We start from the raw sequence: 27,541 nt of genomic DNA on the forward strand, positions 1-27,541 counted from the left end.
TCAACTCATTGCCTCCCAAGTGTATGTCCCACTGTTGGGAGGGGAGACACCCTTACCCCGGTCTATGCCACAGCTATCTGCAGCAAGCTGTTCCAGCGTAAGACTGGGTCCCCCAACCGCATTAACTCAGTGGTGGAAACAACCCATGCCTCCGTTTCCTGCATTTCGCCCATCATGCCACCCTCAAGACGCACAAAAGGCCATACACCCAAACCTTTCATCCTGGAAAAATAAAAAAATGCTAGGTTGCTATACAACCTTTATTGAGCACTGCACACCTTTCTATGCAACTACTCCACTTTGCACATAATTTACCCAATAACACTGCACCCCGTCAAAACTCAGGTGCCTCACGGGGGTGCCTGTGGTATACTCAAAATCCCCCTGGACACAATACACATAACCTGTCTTCCGGCCACTCCCCAGTTGGCTACAGACGGATGAACCTTTAAAACATCATGCAGGTGGGACGATTCCCATCGTCCCACCTGCATGATGCGCTCAGCAGGCAAGCCCGCCCCAAACGCTGAGTTTGCGGCCCTTGCAAAATGAGTGACTGCAAAAGCGCCTCTCAGGCCTGCATTGCCTAACATAATTAATCATGGCTTCAATACCCGTTCACTGCGTGCAATGTGTGCCTTACATCTAGGGTTGACCAAGCCCTTGTTCCTCCACAAACCTAGTGATTCCCAAATTCGGAGGTACAAACCGATACCCGTGTACCTCACTAGCAGTAGAAATTTACCTGCTGCTTCAACTTTGACTACACGCTGAGTCCTAGTAACAATCGGCATGGATGAGCCGAACCATTCTTTCTCCTCCACCTTGGAGTCGCAGCACATCCATGTATAGAGTGACCACGTATGATTTCCCCCCCCCCCCCCTAGCTAACTTCAGAGCTCATGTCGCTCCTGGCACTGTACCCGTCTGCTCGTGTATGCCAATGAGCACCCCAAGTACAGCTACCTGCCTTCACTTGAGGAACGGACATGCCAACTTTAAGACATTGTACCCTTCAGTGCTTTAATACCTTGTTTCCCCCACAAGTATGGGACAGCGCAACCCTGTTAGCTGCCAGCTACCTCAACCGGCCTGTCTCAATGGCTATGGCAAGGAATGTTGTACACTGAAGCAACCTGTAACCTGCCCCCGGGTCCAGTGAGCAACTGCTTTACCGAGGTGGACCAGACCTTTGCACAACCCATTTTGAATGCTCGGCCTTGGCAAACACCTGTATGGTGTCCACTCAGGTTTGAGGGAATGTTCGTATAGTGCCCACTATTGCACTCACTGCACCCTATTTGTGGTGACAACTTACACAGCCCCACAGGCTTACTACTGTAGTCCTGACCCAGGTAACTCTACCTGCTGACCAACTGTGGCCCTTGGTGCGTAAACCGGCAGTAGCCCTAGTTCGCTTTGTTATCCTCGAACATGCTAGCCGTCCACTGCAAGTTACCTCGTAACTTGAAAAGGCACAGCCCTGCCTTGAGCCCAGCAGCAATCCTGCATTAAACCCCCAGCTACACCTTTGAGGTATGTAAACCAGCCCCAAACTCTGCTTCTCCTTGCTCCAGGTCTAGGAGCCTGATCTGGAGGTACAACCCCGCCCCTGAAACTCTATATCAGCTGGAAGGAGTTGCGACTCAATTTGTTACATTTGGTTGCCCAGGCCTGTATAAAGTAAAATGTACTCCTTGCCTACGGAGTCTGGATGAACTTAATGTGTGTGGGGCTGGGGGGGAAGACTCATATCTGCCTTCAGAGTACCCCAATTATTGTTTTAACCAAATGATGGTACACATGCTGCTGAAAATGGCCCTTCAGATCTCTGACTCCCCCACTGAAGATGCGCCTGTGGCTCTTAACCAAGAAACCTGTATGCAAGTGTCAAACATGCCGCGTATTTGAGCGTGCCGTCACTTGACCCTGTGTGAAAGCAGTCCCCACCGGGGGTGCAATAGTCCTAACACTTCCAACTTTTTAAAGCAAGGACTGACCCACACCTGCAGTGCTCAAACCCTTCCAAATCAAGGTTTTTCTGCACTGTCGAGGTTAGCCAAGGTGAGTTTTTCCTTGTAGTCTAGTATGGGGCCTGCTACATCCTTAAAGAAATGCCTAATCTCTAGAAGGAAAGGCTGCACAAAGCTGGCTGCTACTAATGTTACCCACGCCTGCCTATCCTGAGCTCAGCAAGGGATCACTTGCTCTATAATTGCCTAGATCCATGCTTGGCATCCCTGTACGCCCCACTTAAACAAGTGATAATGGCTCACTCTGAGCCACCTCAAACCCGCAGAGACAAGCTGAGGTGTGGAAACTTGCCCCAAGTCAGCGAAAACATTGCAACACATCTGAAAAAACAAGCCAGCTAACAAACCAATACCAGCATCCAGGGGTCATGCAGCCTCTTCTTGCCCAGGTAACATAATGTCTGGTATTGAAGAACCCATACCTCGTCGCATGCATGCAACACTTACCCCTGCCAACATCCTAGTCAGTAAATGACAGGAGTAAGGCATGGCAGAGGAATGCCAATCCTACCTTCAGATTGAAACAAAGTATTGATTAACAGGCATGCTCCTCTATTGCAGGAGTCATCCCCATATGCTGGCCCAGGTGTACTTTACGGGGTAAGTATCTTGCACCGTAAACCAATGTGGCCTTTGCACTCTTAAAAGTACTTAATGAAGCCACTCGCTGTGCTGCTGATTCTCGCCCCAACTTAGACGCTCTTGGCATGGATTAACACAAGTTGGCATCTGAGCTTAGTCTGCATACTGCCTGGCCCTGCCACCTCTGCTATTGTCCTGTCCCTTTATCCAGAACCTTGGACCAATAGCCTGCCCAGACTTTTGTTTTTGCCCAGGTTAGAAATAGTGTGAGGTACACGAGCAGCACTGAGACTAACTCGTATGAATAAAACACCAAATACCACATTGTTGGATGGCCTGAGTAGCATTTACCTAGTCAAATGTGCCACCTGCAGGTCTTAAAATATTTTGTCAGGCCTCCCCGTAGCCTAGTGGTATTGACCAAAAGTCGGGGTGCGTCTGACCCCTGTACTTTTATATGCAGACGATGCTGTCTTGATATCAAGGACAGCAAATGGTCTGCAAAAACGAATTGATAATTTTGCACTGTATATGTCTGAAAAAGACCTACAGATAAACTTTAAAAAAACTTTTTTTATGACTTGCGGGAGCATTAGGTCTAAGAACAGACAACATTATGGGGGAGGGGTAGTTATAAACAGAGTTGCAACATTCTCTTACCTGGGTTTGCTATTTAATAGGAATGGTACCTGGAACTCTCATATAGAATTGTGTAACTTGAAATTTTAAAGAATTATTGAGGGGATTTTTAGATTTGCTACGAAAATAGGTAATAAACCTATACGGGAAATCCTAGCTTTATATCAAAGTAAGAGTGTTACAGGAGTTTGCTATGGGGCTGCAGTATGGGAGAGAGCTAACATCACCTCCCTTCAAATACAAGAAAATAAATTCCTGAAAAGATTGTTGGCAGTGCCTAGCTCTACCACGAATTACTTAGCCCATAGAGAATTATCTGTTCATTTCCTTTGGGATCTAATAAATAGGCAAGCTCTCACCTTTTGGCAAGGAATATGATGCAAATACGAGAACAAATTCACCAACGATTTAATTATGGACTGTTTAGCTCTTGACTACAGCAAAAAAATTCAATGTTTGGAGCATATTTATACCCTTTTGAAATTTTGCAAGAAAGATACCGATAGAAAGAACCCTGTAGCTGTCCAGGATTTTAGAAAAAGAGATCTAAAGTTAAGATGCATGAATACTATGGAAAGCGTAAGAGAGGTCGAAGTTAGTCAAATGCATAGCGTTATTTCTTAATGTAAAACTATACTTGTAAGGGGTCCAAAAATGTACTTAATACAGGTCAGAAATATACAACACAGATTCTACCTAACACGACTTCGATTAGGCACGCTCCACTACTTAACAGCCTTCCCCAAAAGGGAAAAGTAGTGCCATAAACTCCCGAATTGCACATTTGATGGTAAAACACCCCAATCCACAATGCATTTTATTCTCTTTTGTAGTTTTTACACTGATATACGAAAATCAATTTTAAAACCTCATTTCTTATCTAATATGCTTTTCCACTACGAACATGCTTTTAACTTTATATGTAGCTCGGGCAAAGAAAAAGTTATTAATGCTGTTATCCTGTTTATACACTTGGCAATAAGGAGAAGAAGGCCTATGCATTCCTGGATGCTCTGCAACATGAAATCCCCGATAATTAAATGTAGCATGTTATATACCCTTTTTATTTTTAGGTCTCGCCTGTCGATGCGCATGCGCATCGAGCTTGCGAGCCTATTGCGGCCTAACCACGCTTTAACTAACAAGCAAGGAATCGTGGCGATTCCTTGCAGTGCCCGTGACTTTTAAGCTCAATGCGCATGTGCATTGAGCTTAAAAGTGCGTGCACAGCCGCCCGCATTCCTCCGACACCTTTGAAGTGAAGCTTAGCTTCACTTCAAAGGCCCGGCTTCTTCACGCCCGGCTTCTTCACACCCACATGCCGCTCTCGCTCTCCCCGCTCCGCCCCCTCCCCTGCCCGCCGTGTGACCTCGGCTTACACTCACCCCTCCTTTCTCCCCTTTAGGCTGCTTTCGGATGCTTTGTTCGCAGCTTGTTCCTGCATTCTGCCCATGTTTTCCTCTCATCCTCTTCAGTCCCCTTCTGCCCTCTATCAAGCCGACTCCCGCATTCACTCCTCTCCGTTGACCCATGCTCCTCCTCTCTCGCCCTCAACTTACCCAGTATTCTCACCCCCTCCACTCCATGCTCCCCTCGGCCCACCTCACGCCTCTTCCTGGTGACTGCTCTCTGCTGCTTGCCCTCAGCTTCCAGAATCTCCCTCCTCTCTCGTGGTTCCTGGAAACGCTTCATAGACTGGACTGGCATCCCGGCAAATCCCGACAGCCAGATCACTTAGCCTCGGGCCTCCATGGCACACTTGTATATGTGTGCATCAGTAATGCAGGCGATGCTCTTGCAGAGGCTTCCCTGACAAATAGCCCCAGGCAAGGCAATTTTTTTTAACAAGGATGAAACCTGAAAGCCGCCGCTTGGCTTGCGCGTGCTACCAGCTCCCACCATCAGGCAGAAATGTATAGCAATTTAGAACGGAAGTATGAATGTATAATAGCTACAATATTAACAGTCATAACATTGACGTTCTTGCTATTGCGTCTACAGCTCATGTCAAGTTAATGATATGGAAAGCAACTCATGTTCGTCTATCTTTTTTCTCTCTCTGTCGATTGGCCTCTGCCCGCCTGCGCCCCTGTGCCTTTCAGCCTCGTGGGGGTTATCTAAGCAGCTGTCAGTTTCCACTGCTTCCACTTCGCTGCAGCTATCGGTGTGTATTTGTCAGGCACTCGGTTCCTGTTGCTTTCTGTTTGTGGTCCACCGCTGACTGACGGTCACTCTCTGCCTCTGTGCTGATATGCCTGCCAGTATCTTCTCGTGGTTCCTGGAAACGCTTCATAGACTGGACTGGCATCCCGGCAAATCCCGACAGCCAGATCACTTAGCCTCGGGCCTCCATGGCACACTTGTATATGTGTGCATCAGTAATGCAGGCGATGCTCTTGCAGAGGCTTCCCTGACAAATAGCCCCAGGCAAGGCAATTTTTTTTAACAAGGATGAAACCTGAAAGCCGCCGCTTGGCTTGCGCGTGCGACCAGCTCCCACCATCAGGCAGAAATGTATAGCAATTTAGAACGGAAGTATGAATGTATAATAGCTACAATATTAACAGTCATAACATTGACGTTCTTGCTATTGCGTCTACAGCTCATGTCAAGTTAATGATATGGAAAGCAACTCATGTCGGATGTGGGTGTGCATGTTTGTCGTGCTTACAGAACTCAGTGATACCATCCCTTTCAAACTTCATTGCTCTCACTCTCCATCTGACACACGCACTAACCAGGCAGCCCACCCCCTCCCTCTACCACATCAAAGGCAGCCCAGCCTCCTTCCCCCAGCGTGCGCTCTGCCTCAGGCCAGCATCTCTCCTCCCATAATTATTCACTGCAGGGCCTGCGTCTCATCACCCTTCCTCCCAGTCCCCACAAGCGGGCTTCTCCAGGGGCTGCATGCAAATCTGAGCCCCAACCTCTCTGACATCGCATCTCTCTTTCCATTTGTCTTCCCCAGCCTCTATCTTTCTTTCTGACTATTTTTTTTCCTTTCTAGTACCAGCTCTGCCTTTCTCCTTCTCTCTCTGACGTATTAGGTTCGCACCTATCCGCAAACCTTTACTGCTTGTTTTTTTTTTTCGTCTATCTTTTTTCTCTCTCCGTCGATTGGCCTCTGCCCGCCTGCGCCCCTGTGCCTTTCAGCCTCGTGGGGGTTATCTAAGCAGCTGTCAGTTTCCACTGCTTCCACTTCGCTGCAGCTATCGGTGTGTATTTGTCAGGCACTCGGTTCCTGTTGCTTTCTGTTTGTGGTCCACCGCTGACTGACGGTCACTCTCTGCCCCTGTGCTGATATGCCTGCCAGTATCTTCCTCAGTTTATTGGCGTCGGTCTTTACTCTACTCATCCACGCTACGCCACTCACACGCGCTACGCCACTCACACGCGCTACGCCACTCACACGCGCAACGCCACTCACACGCGCAACGCCACTCACACGCGCAACGCCACTCACACGCGCAATGCCACTCACACGCGCAACGCCACTCACACGCGCAACGCCACTCACACGTGCAACGCCACTCACACACGCAACGCCACTCACACACGCAACGCCACTCACACACGCAACGCCACTCACACACGCCACTCACACACGCCACTCATCCACGCAACGCCACTCATCCACGCAACGCCACTCATCCACGCAACACCACTCTTCCATTTGCAAAACGAAAAATTTCTAACTATTCTATTGCGAGACCTATTGCATTTTCAATGCTTGTTACTTTTATTTTTATGTCCTATAGCACCATGCACTTTATCTATCGGTATGAAACAGGTTATTTTGTTTTCATCCTGTCAGGATTCCGCACTTTGCACTTCAACTTTTATCTGATATATTAATTAGCCTTTAGCATTTTAGGTAACCAGTGGTCTTTTTGTTTTATTCACTATATAAAAGTGTACTATGTTGTGTTATATTGATGCTCATGAAATATGTTTTTAGCTCTTTATTGTCTAAATTTGAGAATTAACTGCAGCTTGTATTTGCTCCCCTCTGATTTAGTATGCTTTTATGGTGATACCAAATAAAAGTTGTTTTGACTTGACCAAAACACTTGCTCTGTCTTTGGGTTGGATTACAAAATGTTAAGCTGGGTCTATGTCAGCAAGCGTGCTGCATGGTTCCCCTCTCCTGTCATTGCCACCATGTATGTAATCCGCCCATCCCTTACCCCTGCAGCGAGGTTGGAGGTACAGAGTGATCTGCAGGTCTCATGTAATGTTTTTGCTTTCACTAAACATGCCGCTAATTCACATGCTGATTACAACAGTGTGCCCTGCCCACGATGATTACCTAATTAGAGGCAAAAGGACATGTGATACGGCCCAGAGAACCTGTGCCCTCAAACTTGCTAGAAGCTGACTTTATGACAGACAAAAGCAGGCTGAACCCATGGTCCCTCATTTGTGCAGGAGAGTCTTCATGGAACTTGACGTCTGGTCACCTACCGTTGCCAGTGCTGGCCGTGTTGCACTGGATTGGTTGCCGACCCTCAAGATCACTTCCATGGCCCTAAACCACTTCACTCGCTCAAAGATCAAACTCTGGCGGCCAAAACAAGGCGATAGTGGGTGCGGCCTATCGGTTCTAAACATCGGGAAACCCCCAAGCCGCACACCACACCCTCCGTCAGCGCCGTACCATGCTCCACAATGTACATCTGCAAGCGGTGAAAACCTGCTGCATCACAGGAATAATGTCGCTTATTATTAATTGAAGCTCCATTATCGTGAAAGACAATGACGCACCTCTGCACGAGGTGAAAACCAGTTGCTTCACAAGACTAATGTGGCTTAATAATTGCAGCTCCAATATCGTTAAACAAAATGCCTCACAACAGCGCACGCTGGAAATCTGTTGCTTCACAAGAATAATGTGGCTTATTTTAATTGAGGACCCCTTATCGTTAAAGAAAACACCAGTGATGAGCAGGTAGAATATATATTTTTTGTGTTCGCACTGTAGTTCCCAACTGGAATGCTCTATCTAAAGAAGAGAGAAAATAACCTATGAATCAAGCCCGTTTGAAAATTAATGCATTGTAATTGGAAGCAAATTATTGGTTAAAGTTAACGGAATGCGATTTAGATAAGCGGGAGTAGTAGTCCCTGGCCAAGGTTAGTTTCATAGAGAAAGGTTACAAGGCCGTGGCCCTAACTAGTTAAAAGCCACATGAATCCATTAGCTTACCAGATCTCAATCGCCTCATGAGCCCGACCGGGAGCGCAGCACAATGCACCTCTCTCTCAGCCCTGAACGAGTATGAGCTGCCTTGGTTGGTGCCAGAGTCTTGTCACCCACCAAGCCCTCCGAAGGGCTGTGTCCCTGACCGCGCACGGCCCAAAATTAAACCTGAAACCAATCGTAGCGCCGACGTTCTGTTTTATGAACCAAGCCGGGAGGTTGTGAACAGGGTTGGATTGGGATTAAAAATCGGCCCGGGTGCGCATACAAAAATCGGATCACATTTGCATGCTGCCTTCCCTCAAATCACTGCTTTCAGCGTAATTTTACATAAAAAGGGGGGTGGGGGTAAAAAAAATGTACGCATCAGTTTACACTAGTGAAACACACCTGAAAACAAGTGAGGCCACTTCTGCTCAGGCCTCCTGCCCCGTTCAGTATGCCTACATTAATGGGAGACCCAGCGAAAGAAAAGGGTTGACACCAGAGGCGCAACTAGAGCCAAATTTCGGGGGGGGGGGGGGGGGGGGGGAGGGGCTAAGAAAATTTTTGGGGGGGGGGGGCTGAACCTTTAATCAGTATGCAGAGTGGAGCTGCAGGGGCTCTTAGAAGGGGTGAAACAACTGCAAGGCCTAATTAACATTCAAATGGTCTTTTAAAGACCTGTGAAACGTTCGGGTGCGGCTCTGTGTGTGCCCGGGATCTGTCTCATCCCGGGCTGCCACACACGATGGGGGGGGGGGGTTAATGGGGGGGGGCTGAAGCCCGGTGAGTCCAATGGGAGTTGCGCGTCTGGGTGACACCTCTACCTGTTGCTGCTATACGGGAGGTAATGGGCGACCATCTCCCTCCAGAAAGGCCACTCAGACACCCACTGGGCCACTGGCGGTATAGTCGAACAACAGAGACAACGCCCAAATCGGCCGCCAGGCTGCTCAAAAGCAGCCTTCAGCTGGGACTCGGATCCCGGCCCCTCGGGCATTGCCAAAATGCCCCGAATACCAATCCGACGCTGGTTCTGAATGCCTGGCAGGTCCTGGGCTAGGTGTGCAATCCTGGCCACATAAAGGCATACTAACATAGGCAATATTTCAACCCCTAAAACAATGGAGAGAAGCAAAACCCAAGGAAAAAACCTTGTCGGTCCATTTATGTCCACCTATCACTTTTGCCCCACACATGGTACCCTACCAGGGCTCGAGTCGTGGTACCACGGGGGTGGACGGCGTTCCCCCACTTATTTTACCGGGGGGATGACGTTCCCCCTCCCAACCAGCTGGACTTCACTCTTTGGCCTCTCTGGGACGAGGAGCTCGGCACCTTTTGTGACGTCACTTCCTGTCGTGACATCACTTCCGGTGACAGCGTCCCCCCACTTCTTTTTTTAGGACTTGTGCCCTGTACCCTACGATGTTCCGAATATGACACAAATGTGCCGTTTACCTTGCATTATGTAGGGAATGTAAGTTATTCTTAAAAACACAACTACTGTAATAGGTTCCGTAAATTATACAGCGTATCTTGTACACCTAGGTAGTGTGTGAACCACCATTTTACTGTGGCAAGATTGAGGTCCCACACACTGTTGCACTTGGCAAGCAAAATCATGCATAAGAACACTCTTGCCTCTCGACCCAAACCCCATCAAAATTGCTGGCCTGCTAACCGCTCCGTCTCAATCAGTCCTTGAGCACACCTCTTCCCAGCCTTCCTCCCGCCACAATCTCTTTTGTGACTTACCAGACCGGGCCGCGGGCAGCCACAGTGGCCCGTCTGCTTTAAAGCAATCACTCCCCTGCTCTTTAGGGTAACCAACCATCCATAAATTTCATGCACAGTCTGTAATTTGGACCTCACGTCCGTTGTCCGTGAGGATCCCTTTTACGGACGCCTTTTGTCCGTAATTTTGGCCATCACAGCGGCGAGCAGCACTGCTCCCCTGTGAGAAGCCTTAGCCTCCTTGATGCTGGCGCCTCGCACTCCTCCTCGAGCATGAGAGCAGCCCTACCCCGCCCATTGTCATTCTGTGTGGGGCTGATTGCCACATACAGAATGACAATTGGGCAGTCTGGGCTGGTAAAGCATGTGGCGGCCTCCTCCTGCCTCAGTGTACAGCAGGGCATTCTGTAAGATAAAATGAAAAACGCTAATGCTGCAACTTTAGCAACGTTAGAAAACAGTTTATATAAAGAAATCTGTGAAACAAGTTAAAAATAATAGGTTATAGTTCTTTCACTGTCTCATCATTTTAGAACTGAAGTATTTTCAATATTATATTCAACAAAGCCATGGTTGCTGCTTTTTTATTTTAAGCAACTAACAACCATTGACAAAGCCAATAGTCCTGGATTGTTGTTGGTGTAATGATACTTGCTGTATTATATATCTGGATGCAATGACAAACATAATACCAGTCGGGCGGAACACTATGCTAAGCGCTGATTTTTAGCCTAGGTGTTTCATACCACACCCTTAATTACATCGAACACCCACTTTGAAGAGACCCCACAGTTTTTTTACACCACTTAAAGCCCTGGAAACAACACCATGTCACAGTCACCTCACATCCTGGCACTGTGCATCATGCATGACTCATGACTTCTACGATTTCGAACTGCCTATGTGCAGGGGCATAGTGACTTTTTCCCCACCCCACCCCATCTCTTGCTTTAGGAACTACAGCAAGGTGAAGTTTTTGAGGGGCCTCTTCTGTCTGCAACTCTGCTAAGGCTCAGCTCATAATGTGAAAAGGTGAGTGAGTAAATAAGTGAAGAAATGTGTAAATGGCTGGATGGATTACTGAAAGGATGAATAAACGGGTGTATGGATAGATAATAAAAGAAAGGATGGATGGATGAGTGAATGAGTGGAGGTATGTATGAGAGAAAAGGTAAATAGATGGATGTATGGGTGGAAGGGTAAGAGGGTGGATGGGTATGTGAAAGGATGGATGGATGAGTGAAAGCTTAGATAATGGGTGAGTGAATGGGTGGATAGAGGAGTAAAAGGATGATGGATTGAATTGATAAGTGAAAGGGTGGATAGATGGATGACTGAAAGGGGGTAGATGGACAAAAGGATGGATAGATGAGTGAAGACGTGAAAGGGTGGCTGGTTGAGTGAAAGGATGGATGAGTGAAAGGATGGATGAGTGAAAGGATGGATGAGTGAAAGGATGGATGAGTGAAAGGATGGGTGAGTGAAAGGATGGGTGAGTGAAAGGATGGGTGAGTGAAAGGATGGGTGAGTGAAAGGATGGGTGAGTGATAGGATCAATGGATGGAATTAATGAATGGATGAGTAGATGGATGGGTGTGTGGATGATAGATGGATGAGTGAAAGGGGGATAGAGAGAGAAAGGGAGGATGAATGACTGAAAGGGTGAATGGGTGGAAGGATAAGTGACTGGGTGAATGGATGAGTAAGTGAATGAATGGCTGACCGCAGGGAAGACAGAGAGGTGAGCAAACCCTCTGTGAGAGCGCACCTTCTGACTAAGTCTTGCTTGGGCATAGAGCCTTACTTGTCTGTCGTCCACAATGCCCAAGACAGATTTTTAATGACACGCTTCAGGCTAAATTTGTTACATCATAGCCTAGCGGTGCCGGCAGGTTACACTAAAACCACAGAGTTGAAGGGCCCGTGCGGCTGCGACCAACGGTCTCTGCAGGATACCCTTCACTTTGTCTTACTGTGTCCCTACTATGTTCACGCTAGGAAGCGATTTTTAAAAAGGTATTTTTAAAAAAGCTTGTTTTAAGCAGGCTAAGGTGGCCCTATTGTATTTGAAGTTGTCCACAGAGATTTTAACTCTTTGCTGTACTGTACATTATTTAAGGTCTGAATGGCGACTCAGAAACACCAGAGGAGAAAACTGATTACAGTGTTTGTAGTATGGTTAGGTCAAAGGTCCCAGTAATAAATTGCGTGGGAAAAGGTACCCCCAAAGTAATGCCCTTTCATTGTGTTCCCTGCTGGGAGGCTGTACCTTGAACGTATTATGAATCTCATCTGATTATACCATCTCTCTTTTTACTCATGATATTTTTTAATTATCTGTATGAATGATTGCAGAGAAGGGGTATTAACAGTGAACGTCTTTTATAGTGAATTCTTGGTTGGGCCTGTCTTACCATGATAACTGACATTTGCATGTTTTTAATGATTGCACTTTGGTATTGTTTTGATGCCGAATGAAGTATATTGATTGATTGATTGAATGGCTGGATGGGTGAAAGGGTGAATGGCTGATGGATGAGTAAATAGATGGATGGGTGGAAGAGTGGATGGATGACTGTACGGGTGGATGGGGTGAAAGGGTGGGTAGATGAATAATGGATGGATGAGTGAAAGGATGGATGAGGGATGGATGAGTGAAATGATGGATGGAAGGATATATGGTGGATAGGTTTGCAAATACTTGAATATGTTTGGATATAAATGGGCACATAGATGGAAGGACAGACTGAACGATGAAAGACTGATAATAGATAAAAGAATGATTACACCTTGTAGCACCCAGTATCTTAAGTAACATTTCCTATACATTGACTTTCACGGTAATATGAGTCATTGTCTCTATATAATGTGTGTGATGTAACACACTCCGACACCCGGCCCTACATAATTGGGATGAGTAACACTTTAAGAGAAATTAAATACACATGAGAGACGATCTAAGTGAAGATGATGGGCACTTTGAAGGGTGGTAGCAAGCCAGGACTGGCCGGACCGGGCATCGGGTGTTTCCCTGGGAGGCTGGAAAGGGGGGGGGGGAGCGGTTTTGTTACTGGGGGCTGGCACTGCAAAGTTCCTTGTATATCCAGTAGTTTTCAATCAGCAATAAAAGCGGCCTCACCTATATTCAGGTGGGGTATACCATTGTCTGGTGACTAATGTACCTGCTGGAGCGAGATGCAAATTTTGAATCGTCTAAGATAGCAAGCTGCGGCCATATTGAAAAACCGTGAAGTTCACGATTGTCTCAACCGAATATAAACATATTTTGACTTGTACTTAGATGGTTGTCTATTTACTTACTTATATACTATTGCACGACCACCTCTGACAAGCTGCACAACTTACCTTTTGTCCCGAAGTTTTGTCCTAAATTTTGATCTTTTGTCCTGAATTTATTTCCTTTTGTCCTGAATTTTTACACTCACCGTCCTGAATTTGCACATATGCCAGTTGGTCACCCTACTGCTCTTAGACAGTGCAAATCCGCTATGCACGTTTCTTTTTCAGGTCTTATTAACATGAATGCAGGAGGGGAAATTTTCACTTTGAACAGATTAAAGAATGCAGTTTTATTTTATTTTATTTTGGAACTCACACAGAGTGAATTCTTCTTGGTAGCCCCTTGCGCACAAGCACCTACTGACACATTGTATGGCCCTGTGTGAGTGCTGCCTAGTGGTTCCTGTAAAAGGTGCAGAGCTCTACTGCATTAAATCAAATCCCAGTTTCTTTTTTTTTTCAGATGCATGCCGTTATATCGTGGAAATCCCCATATTAAATATCGCATCAGTTACACAATGTAATATGGGATCGCACAGAATACGGTTCGTCCTACAGGAAAACGCTGTCCCCGCCAATGCTTTTACATGACAGGCAGACGCTCTTGTAAAAGCCACCCCTGTGTAACAAGCATGCAGCTCTAATTGTTCCCAGCCACAACGCCGACTGCCGTTACCACTTGACAAAGTGCAGTGGGACCCTGCTGAAAAACCTCATTGTTTCTCCCGATGGTGCTGGGCACCAAGGGGCCCAGAGGCATGGCCGGCAGTTTCAAAAAAGGGGGGGAAGGGGGCGCACGGAGGCCCAATGTAATTGCCCCAGCAGGCTCCAGACTCCCCATCTAATACACCCACTTGCGTGCAACGCAGACCGGTCGTGCATGTTTCCCCCTCGGGCCGGTAAAGCGCATAGTTCCATTATAGCCACAAGACCCCACCCACACCAAAGTAGAATAGGCATGCATGAATAAATACACAACACAACTTTTTTGTTTGGAGAAAATATTGCTGCAGGTTTATTCCATACAAAAGTATGCAAATTATGGTGAGTTATCTTACGGGCGATCCAAGGGCAGGTAGCCGTACTAACCTATGCTGCCCTGCCCGCCTGATAAGTCCAGCACTGTGGAAACCCAATCAGCCCCACCCTTATAGGAGTATTAGCTGCCTTCGTAGGCCTAGACCGGCCCTCCCCTCGCCCCGCAAAGTCCCGCACTGCCCCCTACGGGGCATACACATTTCTCGGGCGAAAGTGCCTTCCATGAGCTCGCCCCCCCACCCATGGCCAACAGTGCCATGCCCCTTTGCAACCTGGTACTGCCCAGGGACGGGGCCGGGGGTAGCTGGGCTGCACTCACCGTGGAAATGACGCTAATAGCGCACAAAGCATGACCGGGCCAGAGGAGCGACAACGAGATGATGGGCAGCACACGACCCTCCAGACGGCGTGTCGGGCGAGCAAAGAGGAACAACAATGGAGGGGGAGGCCTAAATACCCCTCCCCATCCCCCGGCGCGCCGGACATGACGTGTCTGGCGTGCCCTGTAAGGGGACTCCTCCTGGAGTCCCGCAGAAGCGACTGGGGGTGAGTAGGTGTCCAAACGTAACCAAGAGTTGGCCACTCTCTGAGGTGCCCCCTGTGGGGGCCGAGGGCAGCCGCAGATTCTACATCGAGACATACCACGGCTCGCGTGCACTATCACCATGGTACACTAATACCATTAATTCAGTTGTAACTAACTCTGCCCTGGAAACTGGCACTAAAGCTCTGGCTCACCAAATGGTCACAACCAGGCTCAACTCACAGCGATAAGGCCCTTACAGCGGAGATCTTAGCGGCGCCCGTTGTACCCGAGGCAACAGACCGCATAAACAATGCTGGCGAGGAGCACGCTGCCCTGGTCCCATGCTCGCTAGCAACAAGGAAAAGCTGGCTCACTCCCTGGGACAGCCAAGACTCGATTCCAATCCCTTTGCTTTGGAGCACCGCTGATGGGCAACAGCAGGGGCTCAAAGCTTTCCCCGCTGGCGCAAGAGGACCTGTGGTAGCATAAACCACCATTTTGTTTGTAATTCTTTTCCAAATTTCACAGCATCCAGTTTGTAGCCTGTGTACATCTTGATGCCATAGAAGACCCCTACATGTTTAGTACCCTAATTATAGGCAGAGAGAAAGGAACAAAGCTGGAGGTCATGCCTTTGGCAGGGATATGGTACTGAGAAAGAGAAATGTGAAGGAATTATCATGTTTACAAAAATAATGTCAAGAAAACTGACACATTTTACTATCGGCGCAATCTCCCAGCCAGCCAGGGTGGGCAAGGACTTCCAGCTTGCACCAAATGATTCTATTGATCATACAAAATTAGGAAATGTATAGTTCATTACTTTCCATATGGTCCAAATTGTAATATCTGCCAGAGCAGTCCACCATAAACAGTGATTTGGCCACAATTTTCTGATCTGCGCTAACAGTAAATAATTAAGCAGACTATACTCCTTAGGGAAACCCACACATATTTGGCATCGCTGTGCTTTAACCCCTTCCATGCTGGCCCGTTTCCACCACTGTGCGGTAAACAAACGAACAGGGCGGGGCCGTGACGAACCCCAGCCGACATCAGCACACGAGCGCCGCGGAGCGTGACGGCTGGGGTTCGTCACCAGCATGGAAGGGTTAAACATCCAGGGCAACATTTCATTGATTATCATTCTACGATTCATGTTTATCGTTTTGAGAAATGCAACAAAATATGGAGTAAAATTCAGGTTGATACTCTATCTAACCACAGATTCCTCACCATTAGAATATTTTGAGGTTTGCCACACTGGAACCTGAGATTTTTGCAGCAATGCTCCTGATGCACTGGAAGGTGGCACCACCTGGCCCCATGGTGACTTCAAACTTCCCAAGCAGTAATGGGGCAGAGCTGCATATTAGCTCCAGCCCGCTTGCACGTTCACAGTTTATTAATCTTTCTACTTCTGTGCCCTCAGACATGGAACACTTCAAAGAAATTGCAGTTGAGACAGTTCAAGGAGTCACTACAGAGAACAATGAGGCGGGAGGTCAGAAGGAAATCTGCAACGAGGTAAAGTATCCATCAGAGAGAGTGTTACCAAAGGTAACTTGTTCTGATGGATACTTCTAACCGCACACACATGGGGCCAGGTGCGGCTGCATTGATCAATAAAAAGAGAATTTGCTGTGTACAGGCACCCTCTGGGGTGAGAAGTGTCTCAGCACAGCCCAGGCAGTCTCTGCCATGCAGGGTCATTTTTCATAACAGAGCACTTAGTCCTAGTCCCTTGATGTACCGCCGTAAAAAAACAGTTTTCCAGATATTTACATTTTTGATTTGTGTTTTTGTCTCATAAGAGAAGTAATTTAGCTCCTAATACGGGCCGAATTTTTCTGAAGGACATTTTTTAAAAATGGAGGATGTGTTACAGTGATGATGTAATATTTCAAGAACCATGAGACCTATATACTTCATTTTGGTGTCAAAAAATAGGTTTTGGGGGTCAAGTAGTCTTATAGAGACAGAAAATAACTCCTCAGAGCAACCCTCCCGCCGTTTCCCATATTGGCAGCTCTATAATGATGTCCTTAGCCATCATACTGGTAATTTATTTTAATATTGTTTTTGTTCCAGGTTTTCAGTTGATTCAAATTTGTGAACATGAGCAAAGCAGGTGGTAGAAGAAGATCTATATCACAGATGCTTTGGTCAGAGAAGGATGAGCCACAAGATATTCATTCCCCTAGCCCCCTGATAGGGTTTTGCTAAATACAAAGTCTAAGGACTCCTTCAACAGAGAAAAACGTGTCATATGCCAAACTAATCCGAAAGAAAAGCTAAAAACAACTGCGGGTGGACAGAAGAGAGTTTGAGTTGCTGCAGAAATACAGCAAGACGTAGTTCACAAAAGATTAAAACTGATGGGTGAAGAGGATCATTGTAACAGTGATACAAGTCGTAAATAATGGGAAAAAAGCCTGGAAAAAAATTGTCAAAAAATAGCTGAAACCAGTCAATCACAACAAGAATCAGTCTTCTGATAAAAGCGATGACAACCAAACCAAATGCCCATCCACTTAGAAGATCGATGGCTACTCCTCGTCCACCTCCAACGACTGATCAGAAAGCAGAGGATCTTCAATGTCTTATCTGTGGTTTAGCCTGAACAAGTGCCAATGGGATGGATTGATTAAAGAACAAAGTACAGAGTATGTGAGTGTCAAAGTGCAAACAGGTTTTATCTGCACCTAGTTTCCTCCAGGATGAAGTAGCTGATCTAAACAGCAAGATGAAAGTATTTGAAGCAGATTTGTATGCCCACCCGAACTGCATGAGTGCATTTATTTGAAAATATGAATGTACAATGAGCTCTCGGCAGCAACGTAACCACCAGCCTTCGGTTAAGTTTGCACTCTTTGAAAAAGCAAATTAAGTTTTAAAGCCCCTCTTGAGTGCTGGCTACTGGTTCACAATCAGTGAGATCAGAAAAATAATGCTTAATGGTTAACATTGATGAAACTGTATTGGTCCATAATAAAGAAATTAAGATTTTTCTGGTGCGAATGTACAATGACAGAATTCGTTTTTGTCAGTCAAAAAAAAGAGAGCCATGAGATTTTCTCAGCTGACTGGACTCCTGAAGTTCTTGCTGCCAAAATAAGATCACAAGATGCAGTAAAATCAGCAGGACTCATTTTAAGAAACATCCTGAAAGATTTAGTTTTTAAAACAGTGGTAAATTTTGTGATGCCCCATAGCTCTGCAAATCATGGGAGTCAACAAGAATGCCTGATGATATCTTAACAATTTTTTACATCATTTGTTTAATATCAGCAAAGCGAAACTGTTACAAACTAAAGATCTTGACTTCAAAAAAGAAGCAGACAACATTGATGATGGCAAAAGAAGACCCCTTGCCAGACAGTATCATTTACTTTGTTGATGGGTTTTCTACCATTGATCAAGAAACAGGGATCAGGTATACAGGAGATGCAATTGTAAGAGCACAACAATATGACTCCTTTGACTCCCTAGATATTGTACAGAAGATAACATTACCTTCACACTACTCAGCCCAAGCGGCAGAACTAGTGGCATTGATTGCTGCCTTAAAGAGTGGGGCAGACAAATGCATCACTGTGTATTCAGTCTCTGCATATGTCACAACAACAATACATTCCAGCATCCAAAGCTGGAAAAGGCGTGGTTTTCTTAAATCAGATGGCACACCTGTTATGCACAGATGCTTACTTGAAGAACTAATCGACGCACTGACACTGCCAGCTGAGGTAGCTGTAGTCAAATGTGAAGCCCACACAAATGGGCAAGATTTTGTCTCCAGAGGTAATGCCCTGGCAGACTGGGCAGCTAAAGCCGCTGCCAGGGGGCCCCGCCTGCGGTGCCACCAGAATGCCAGAATGCCCCCTTCCTGCTTGCCCAGAATGTACCTACAACAGAACAGCAGAGTGAAGAATGTGCAGAAAAACACATCCCTGATTTCACACTTCCATACACTATTGACGATACACCGCCATATATTCACATTGCACAATTAAACCTCAGAGAAATAAAAGAAAGTGCACCAGATCAAGAGAAAGAGCTCTAGAAGAAGAGGGGAGTACAACAAGATCCCTCAGATTTTATCTACAAACAAACAATGAAAGGAAAACCTGTCATGCCACAGGCCTTATTGCAAGTGGTGCTAAGCCAATTACACCTTCCCACATATGTTTCCGTGATAATAGGTCCACAACCATACAAACTGACTGGTTCTTCCCCAATGCCCACAAACGTATACAGCTTTTTGTTAACAAATGCCTCATCTGTCAACAATACTCGCCTAACCAACTATGAAAAGTGTTGCCTCCCCACTTCTGAAACCAAAAGGCCCCTTTAAGGAACTCCACATGATTATGTTGATGATCGATAAATGCCAAAATTATCGATACCTCATTGTAGTGGTTTGCCCATTCTCACAATGGATCGAAGCTGACCATGTGTCCCCTGCGATGACAAAGCAGCAGCCAATTTCCTGCCCGAGAGGTCATTTCACGCTGGGTCTTGCCAGAAGCGATCTGGTCCGACAACGGCAGCCAATTTTCAAGCGCCATTTATTCCTTTCTAACTACCATGTTAGGGATTAAACATAAATTAAGATCAGCATATCACCCACAAAGTAATGGCATTTGTGAACACATTGACGCCTGCTCAAAAATAAAATAAGCAAGATAAGTGCCACACTTGGAAAGAAATGGCTCTATTGCCTACCAATTGCCATGTTTGCACTCAGGAATTCTCCAAGTTCTGATCACCACCCAACACCCCACCAGCTTGTCTCTGGCCGATCAATAAATGTCGGTTCCATCCACCAGACCAAAAACTGATACTGAAAGTTCTTCGGAAGTTGTGAAAGCTGAAATGTACGAGTATCTGCGCTGTTCCTTTCTACCCAGATATCGAAGCGGAAGGAGAAGGGAACATCGCTCCTGAACTCCCACCTATCCAACCCGGAACACAGATCTTTGTCCGAAAAGCTGTCAGACAGTGGAAGGATCCAAAGTTTGAGGGACCTTTTAAAGTCATAGACTCTTCACCCACAGCTGTCTGCATTGCCAAGAGGAAAGCATGGATACACCAAACAGACATCTGGGTCGACCCTGCACTGCCTCAGCACTAAGAGATGTACAAGAGATGAACAAGAGGAAGGCATTGCGTTTCCATTGACTGTCCAAGAAGAAGAAGATTGAGATAGTTTGGTCGTCTATGGATTCAGACGCTCCTGCAACACCCGCAGCACAGAAGTGTCCTTTGCGAAGTTATGTACTTGTATTTTAATATTTTACATTATTGTCGGAGTGGCACTAGCAATGTTTAACTGGTTCGATGTTTTTTCTCATTGCATTGATAAAAAGGTTTGTATTCCTCAGACTATTGAAGCTGCCAACACCACTAATCACCCCATATGACTCCCTGCAAATATGTGGTACAGTGAGATGGCCACTGTAGGGAGACGGGCAGTTAATGAATCCTGTTATGTGTGCTCATACATTCCTCACGCAGTAGGCCCAGATAGACTAATTTTCCCTAGGGAAGTGCCACCACATATTGCCCAGTGTCTTACACTTGTTCCAATGTTGCATACAAGGACAAATAAAAATAATGAAAGCTGTTATCTCCAATGCATACGTAAATACCACACCATGGGACCCTATCCCCATAACGTTCAAGGTTGTCTCCGACCTAGTCCAACTTGAGGCGGTGCTAAGTAGGTTACACACAGTTGGGTACCCTGGTATACAGGCTCTGGCGCCTTACTGCAGAAGGCTTGGGTTCAGGACAATAGCATCACCAGCAGCAGTATGCGACTGCCGAATATATGGGAAGCTTCGGAAATAGCATGGCATTCCACGTGTGGAGGGAACAGGAGTTGGGGTTTTAAAAAAAGTAGAATTACAAGTACAGAGTACTTCGAAAATATGGGTGTAAAATGGATGAATACATAAGCAGAGCATAGCATTGGCGCAACTAAGCTGTGCGACTGGAGTATGGGGCGAAAAGACACCCCACATCATGTTGTATATTTAAGTGCCATTTGGGCACGCCATTAATACCAATTGTGCACGCACTCTTGGAGGACGATTGGATAAACATGGATAGCTTTTCAAAAATAGGTGTGCATCCCATTACCTGTAATGAACGAACATCCTGCGACAACACATCCCCAAGTCAAAATAGGACAATATTACACCTAACAGCACGGATTTATACACAGAGCAAAAGGAGCGATACTGCCCTCGTAGGGTGTACAGCAGCGTCCTTGGACAGAAATTGGGGTTGACCAGACCGTGAAGGAGGGTGAGCAAATTGGTCTCAGGTGGATAAAAGGTGTACCCAGGGTGGGGAAAAAATGTCCAAACCAAAAAAGGCCTTTAAACTAAAATCTCCTATTCTCTGTATTTTTTTTAAATGGCACGGTACCTGTGGGGCGCAACTCGGGATGCAATAGCACCATTTTCAATTTGGACATGCAACATGGCACCTCCGCTCTGATGGACTACTACTGGGCCTGTGGAGAACGCCTCTATCTCCAACTGCCTCCTTGATGGAATGGACTGCGTACCAAGGTGACCATGCATGGGTAGGTCGCTCCCCCTGCCTCGTGCAGCGCCACCAGTGCTCTCCGCCATCTGCCCCCAGTCTTTCACTGTTTTTTCTCCCCACAGATTCCCCTTCGTTTTTTGCCATCTTTGTCTGTCTCTGTTTTTTCTCCCCACAGATTCCCCTTCGTTTTTTGCCATCTTTGTCTGTTCACTGTTTTTTCTCCCCACAGATTCCCCTTCGTTTTTTGCCATCTTTGTCTGTCTCAGTTCACTGTTTTTTCTCCCCACAGATTCCCCTTCGTTTTTTGCCATCTTTGTCTGTCTCTGTTCACTGTTTTTTCTCCCCACAGATTCCCCTTCGTTTTTTTGCCATCTTTGTCTGTCTCTGTTCACAGTTTTTTCTCCCCACAGATTCCCCTTCGTTCTGCTTCCGTCCCTCCCACCACCCTTTTCCCACCGTTTTTTTTACCGCGAATCGGTCTTTTCCCCGCCTACCCTCCCGCCGCCCACCCCCCAGCTGACCCCTCCTCCCCCAGCTACCCCATAAATGGCGGCCGCTGCGAGGCCGCGCAGCGGAGCGTGCGCGCCGCTGGCGCGCCGAGACATGGATGAACCCCTCCTCGGCACCCGACACCGCCATAGCCATCCCCGACGGCTACAAAATCATCAGGAGAGACCGCACTAACCACACCGGAGTAGGCATCGCCATCGTCCACAAGAGCTCCATACGCATAACGACCAACACCGACAACACGCTCCCCGACGCCGAACACCTCCACTTCTCAATCCACAGCGACCCCAAGACCACCCTTAGAGGCACCCTCATCTACAGACCACCGGGACCTCGCACAAAATTCAGCGAAGACATCGCAGACTTCATCAGCCCACATGCACTCCCCTCCACCAACTACATACGCCTAGGGGACCTCAACTTCCACCTGGAGAACCCCGCCGACAACAATACCACCACCCTACTGGACAACCTCGCCAACCTCGGACTGAAACAGCTGGTCAACACCCCCACCCACTACGCCGGACACACACTCGACCCGATCTTCTCCTCCAGCAAACACATCTCCTTCAGCCACACCACCAAACTATCCTGGACGGACCACAGCTGTGTCCACTTCAGCTTAAAAAAAAACACCGTACACCACCACGCCCAACAACCACCAAGAAGACAACGGAACCGAGTCACCACCAAACAACTCACCACAGCCCTCTCCCAGAACCCACCCACCAGCACCGCAGACCCCAACGAAGCGGCCTCCAACCTCACGAACTGGATCTCAAACTGCGCCAACCTCCTGGCCCCCCTGAAGACCCAGGTACACAAATACAACCACAAGAAAAACTCCTGGTTCACCCCCACCCTCAAGGACTCCAAAAAAGAATGTCGCACCCACGAAAAAACCTGACGCCTCAATCAGACCGATGAGAACATGTCTGCTCTCAAGAACGCCACCCGCAAACACCACCAACTCCTCTGCGCAGCAAGAAAATCATCCTTCAAAGACAGGCTCGAAAACAACGCCCACAATAGCAAGGAACTATTCGGCATCGTCAGGGAACTCTCTAACCCCGATGCTGAAAACAACGCCATCCCCCCCCTCTCAGGATCTCTGCGACTCCCTCGCGGCTTTCTTTCACCACAAGGTCACCGATATTTACAACAGCCTCTCCACATCCAACACGAACCCACCTCCGGAATCCGACACTGACAACACCACCATCCACACCTGGAACCCAACCACCACCGAGGAAACCACCCGCATCATGAACTCCATCCACTCAGGATCCCCATCCGACCCATGCCCGCACCACATTATCAACAAAGCCAACAACATCATCGCACCCCACCTACGAGACGTCATCAACGCATCACTCACCACCGCCACCTTCCCCGAAAACTGGAAACACGCCGAACTCAACGCCCTCCTAAAGAAACCTACAGCAGACCCCACCGAACTCAAAAACTTCCGGCCCATCTCGCTCCTCCCATTCCCCGCCAAAGTGATTGAGAAGATCATCAACACTCAACTCACCACCGCCCTAGAATCCAACGACTCACTCGACCCCTCACAGTTCGGTTTCAGAGCCAACCACAGCACCGAGACCGCCCTCATCGCAGCCACAGATGACATCAGATCCCTGACAGACAAGGGAGAGACCGTGGCACTCATACTCCTGGACCTCTCCGCAGCCTTCGACACGGTATGCCACTGTACTCTAATACGGCGCCTCAACAACGCCGGCATCCGAGGCAAGGCCCTGGAATGGATCACCTCCTTCCTCTCCGGAAGAACACAGAGAGTCCGACTCCCCCCCCCCTTCAGATCTACAGCTACTGAAGTCATCTGCGGCGTCCCACAAGGATCCTCCCTCAGCCCCACCCTCTTCAATATTTACATGACCCCCCTGGGGTGGCTTGATGAGCAAAATAACGATGGATTAAACCCAGATCTGTGACTGGGGGTGAATGTTTTGCCATTGTGCAACATTCCGTCCATCATCTTGTGTGTTTTGCTGTTCACCCTATGTGGGAAGGGTATGCCCAGACGTGGGTCCCGTGCTCACTAAGCCACTGAAGTCCAGCTATCCTGGCTGATTTGCATATAGCCAGTGTCTAACCCAGGGTGGTGTGGAGTGCAAAAAAACGATGGATTTAGGCCCAGATCCTTGTACTGGGGTGAATGTATGACATTGTTCTACATTCTGTCCATCAACTGTGTTTTTTGCAATCTCACCCCGAGTGGGCTGGGGATGCTCAGACGTGAGTCCCAGGCTCTCCACACCACTGGAGTCAAGCTATCCAGGCTGATGAAGGCTGATAGCCAGAAACCGGTCCTTGGATGCTTGATTCTGGTCTGGGAAAGACATGGCTTGGTAGTTCGGACTGGACTGTTCCCATGAGGCACAGGGCAGAGCTGATTTGCATATAGCCAGTGTCTAACCCAGGGTGGTGTGGAGTGCAAAAAAACGATGGATTTAGGCCCAGATCCTTGTACTGGGGTGAATGTATGACATTGTTCTACATTCTGTCCATCAACTGTGTTTTTTGCAATCTCACCCCGAGTGGGCTGGGGATGCTCAGACGTGAGTCCCAGGCTCTCCACACCACTGGAGTCAAGCTATCCAGGCTGATGAAGGTGGATAGCCAGAAACCGGTCCTTGGATGCTTGATTCCGGTCTGGGAAAGACATGGCTTGGTAGTTCGGACTGGACTGTTCCCATGAGGCACAGGGCAGAGCTGATTTGCATATAGCCAGTGTCTAACCCAGGGTGGTGTGGAGTGCAAAAAAACGATGGATTTAGGCCCAGATCCTTGTACTGGGGTGAATGTATGACATTGTTCTACATTCTGTCCATCAACTGTGTTTTTTGCAATCTCACCCCGAGTGGGCTGGGGATGCTCAGACGTGAGTCCCAGGCTCTCCACACCACTGGAGTCAAGCTATCCAGGCTGATGAAGGCTGATAGCCAGAAACCGGTCCTTGGATGCTTGATTCCGGTCTGGGAAAGACATGGCTTGGTAGTTCGGACTGGACTGTTCCAATGAGGCACAGGGCAGAGCTGATTTGCATATAGCCAGTGTCTAACCCAGGGTGGTGTGGAGTGCAAAAAAACGATGGATTTAGGCCCAGATCCTTGTACTGGGGTGAATGTATGACATTGTTCTTCATTCTGTCCATCAACTGTGTTTTTTGCAATCTCACCCCGAGTGGGCTGGGGATGCTCAGACGTGAGTCCCAGGCTCTGCACACCACTGGAGTCAAGCTATCCAGGCTGATGAAGGCTGATAGCCAGAAACCGGTCCTTGGATGCTTGATTCCGGTCTGGGAAAGACATGGCTTGGTAGTTCGGACTGGACTGTTCCCATGAGGCACAGGGCAGAGCTGATTTGCATATAGCCAGTGTCTAACCCAGGGTGGTGTGGAGTGCAAAAAAACGATGGATTTAGGCCCAGATCCTTGTACTGGGGTGAATGTATGACATTGTTCTACATTCTGTCCATCAACTGTGTTTTTTGCAATCTCACCCCGAGTGGGCTGGGGATGCTCAGACGTGAGTCCCAGGCTCTCCACACCACTGGAGTCAAGCTATCCAGGCTGATGAAGGCTGATAGCCAGAAACCGGTCCTTGGATGCTTGATTCCGGTCTGGGAAAGACATGGCTTGGTAGTTCGGACTGGACTGTTACCATGAGGCACAGGGCAGAGCTGATTTGCATATAGCCAGTGTCTAACCCAGGGTGGTGTGGAGTGCAAAAAAACGATGGATTTAGGCCCAGATCCTTGTACTGGGGTGAATGTATGACATTGTTCTACATTCTGTCCATCAACTGTGTTTTTTGCAATCTCACCCCGAGTGGGCTGGGGATGCTCAGACGTGAGTCCCAGGCTCTCCACACCACTGGAGTCAAGCTATCCAGGCTGATGAAGGCTGATAGCCAGAAACCGGTCCTTGGATGCTTGATTCCGGTCTGGGAAAGACATGGCTTGGTAGTTCGGACTGGACTGTTCCCATGAGGCACAGGGCAGAGCTGATTTGCATATAGCCAGTGTCTAACCCAGGGTGGTGTGGAGTGCAAAAGAACGATGGATTTAGGCCCAGATCCTTGTACTGGGGTGAATGTATGACATTGTTCTACATTCTGTCCATCAACTGTGTTTTTTGCAATCTCACCCCGAGTGGGCAGTCCCAGGCTCTCCACACCACTGGAGTCAAGCTATCCAGGCTGATGAAGGCTGATAGCCAGAAACCGGTCCTTGGATGCTTGATTCCGGTCTGGGAAAGACATGGCTTGGTAGTTCGGACTGGACTGTTCCCATGAGGCACAGGGCAGAGCTGATTTGCATATAGCCAGTGTCTAACCCAGGGTGGTGTGGAGTGCAAAAAAACGATGGATTTAGGCCCAGATCCTTGTACTGGGGTGAATGTATGACATTGTTCTACATTCTGTCCATCAACTGTGTTTTTTGCAATCTCACCCCGAGTGGGCTGGGGATGCTCAGACGTGAGTCCCAGGCTCTCCACACCACTGGAGTCCAGCTATCCAGGCTGATGAAGGCTGATAGCCAGAAACCGGTCCTTGGATGCTTGATTCCGGTCTGGGAAAGACATGGCTTGGTAGTTCGGACTGGACTGTTCCCATGAGGCATAGGGCAGAGCTGATTTGCATATAGCCAGTGTCTAACCCAGGGTGGTGTGGAGTGCAAAAAAACTATGGATTTAGGCCCAGATCCTTGTACTGGGGTGAATGTATGACATTGTTCTACATTCTGTTCATCAACTGTGTTTTTTGCAATCTCACCCCGAGTGGGCTGGGGATGCTCAGACGTGAGTCCCAGGCTCTCCACACCACTGGAGTCAAGCTATCCAGGCTGATGAAGGCTGATAGCCAGAAACCGGTCCTTGGATGCTTGATTCCGGTCTGGGAAAGACATGGCTTGGTAGTTCGGACTGGACTGTTCCCATGAGGCACAGGGCAGAGCTGATTTGCATATAGCCAGTGTCTAACCCAGGGTGGTGTGAAGTGCAAAAAAACGATGGATTTAGGCCCAGATCCTTGTACTGGGGTGAATGTATGACATTGTTCTACATTCTGTCCATCAACTGTGTTTTTTATTATTTTAGATAGCACATTAGTGCGGTTCCATCTGGGGTAGAAATTACCTCCAACAGAAGATATAAGAGAAGAAGTGGAAGACAATGCCATCAACCGACAGGCTTATGCTATGCAAATGTACAGTCTTTTCCAAATCATGTTTTATGAATTACATCCCGAAAAAAAGAAAACTCCACTACACAGGATGACTGCCCACGAAATATATGGCAAGTGCAAAATTAAAGAGCTAATCACTTCAATGAATAGGATTGGTGTATCAACAAAGTTATAATGACATAGTATGTAGTAGGAATTTGTTGGCAGCTTATGCTGTAAAATC

The 27,541-nt window shown here is 47.6% G+C and overlaps 1 protein-coding gene across 6 annotated transcripts in view; it reads right to left on the reverse strand.

The window, feature by feature from the left end:
• Positions 1-27,541, reverse strand: part of GALK2 (galactokinase 2) — a 1,491,044-nt gene that overhangs the window by 1,055,231 nt on the left and 408,272 nt on the right. The window lies entirely within an intron of this gene.

Source organism: Lissotriton helveticus, chromosome 3_2 (genome assembly GCF_964261635.1).
Source record: "Lissotriton helveticus chromosome 3_2, aLisHel1.1, whole genome shotgun sequence".
Classification (NCBI taxonomy): Eukaryota; Metazoa; Chordata; class Amphibia; order Caudata; family Salamandridae; genus Lissotriton; species Lissotriton helveticus.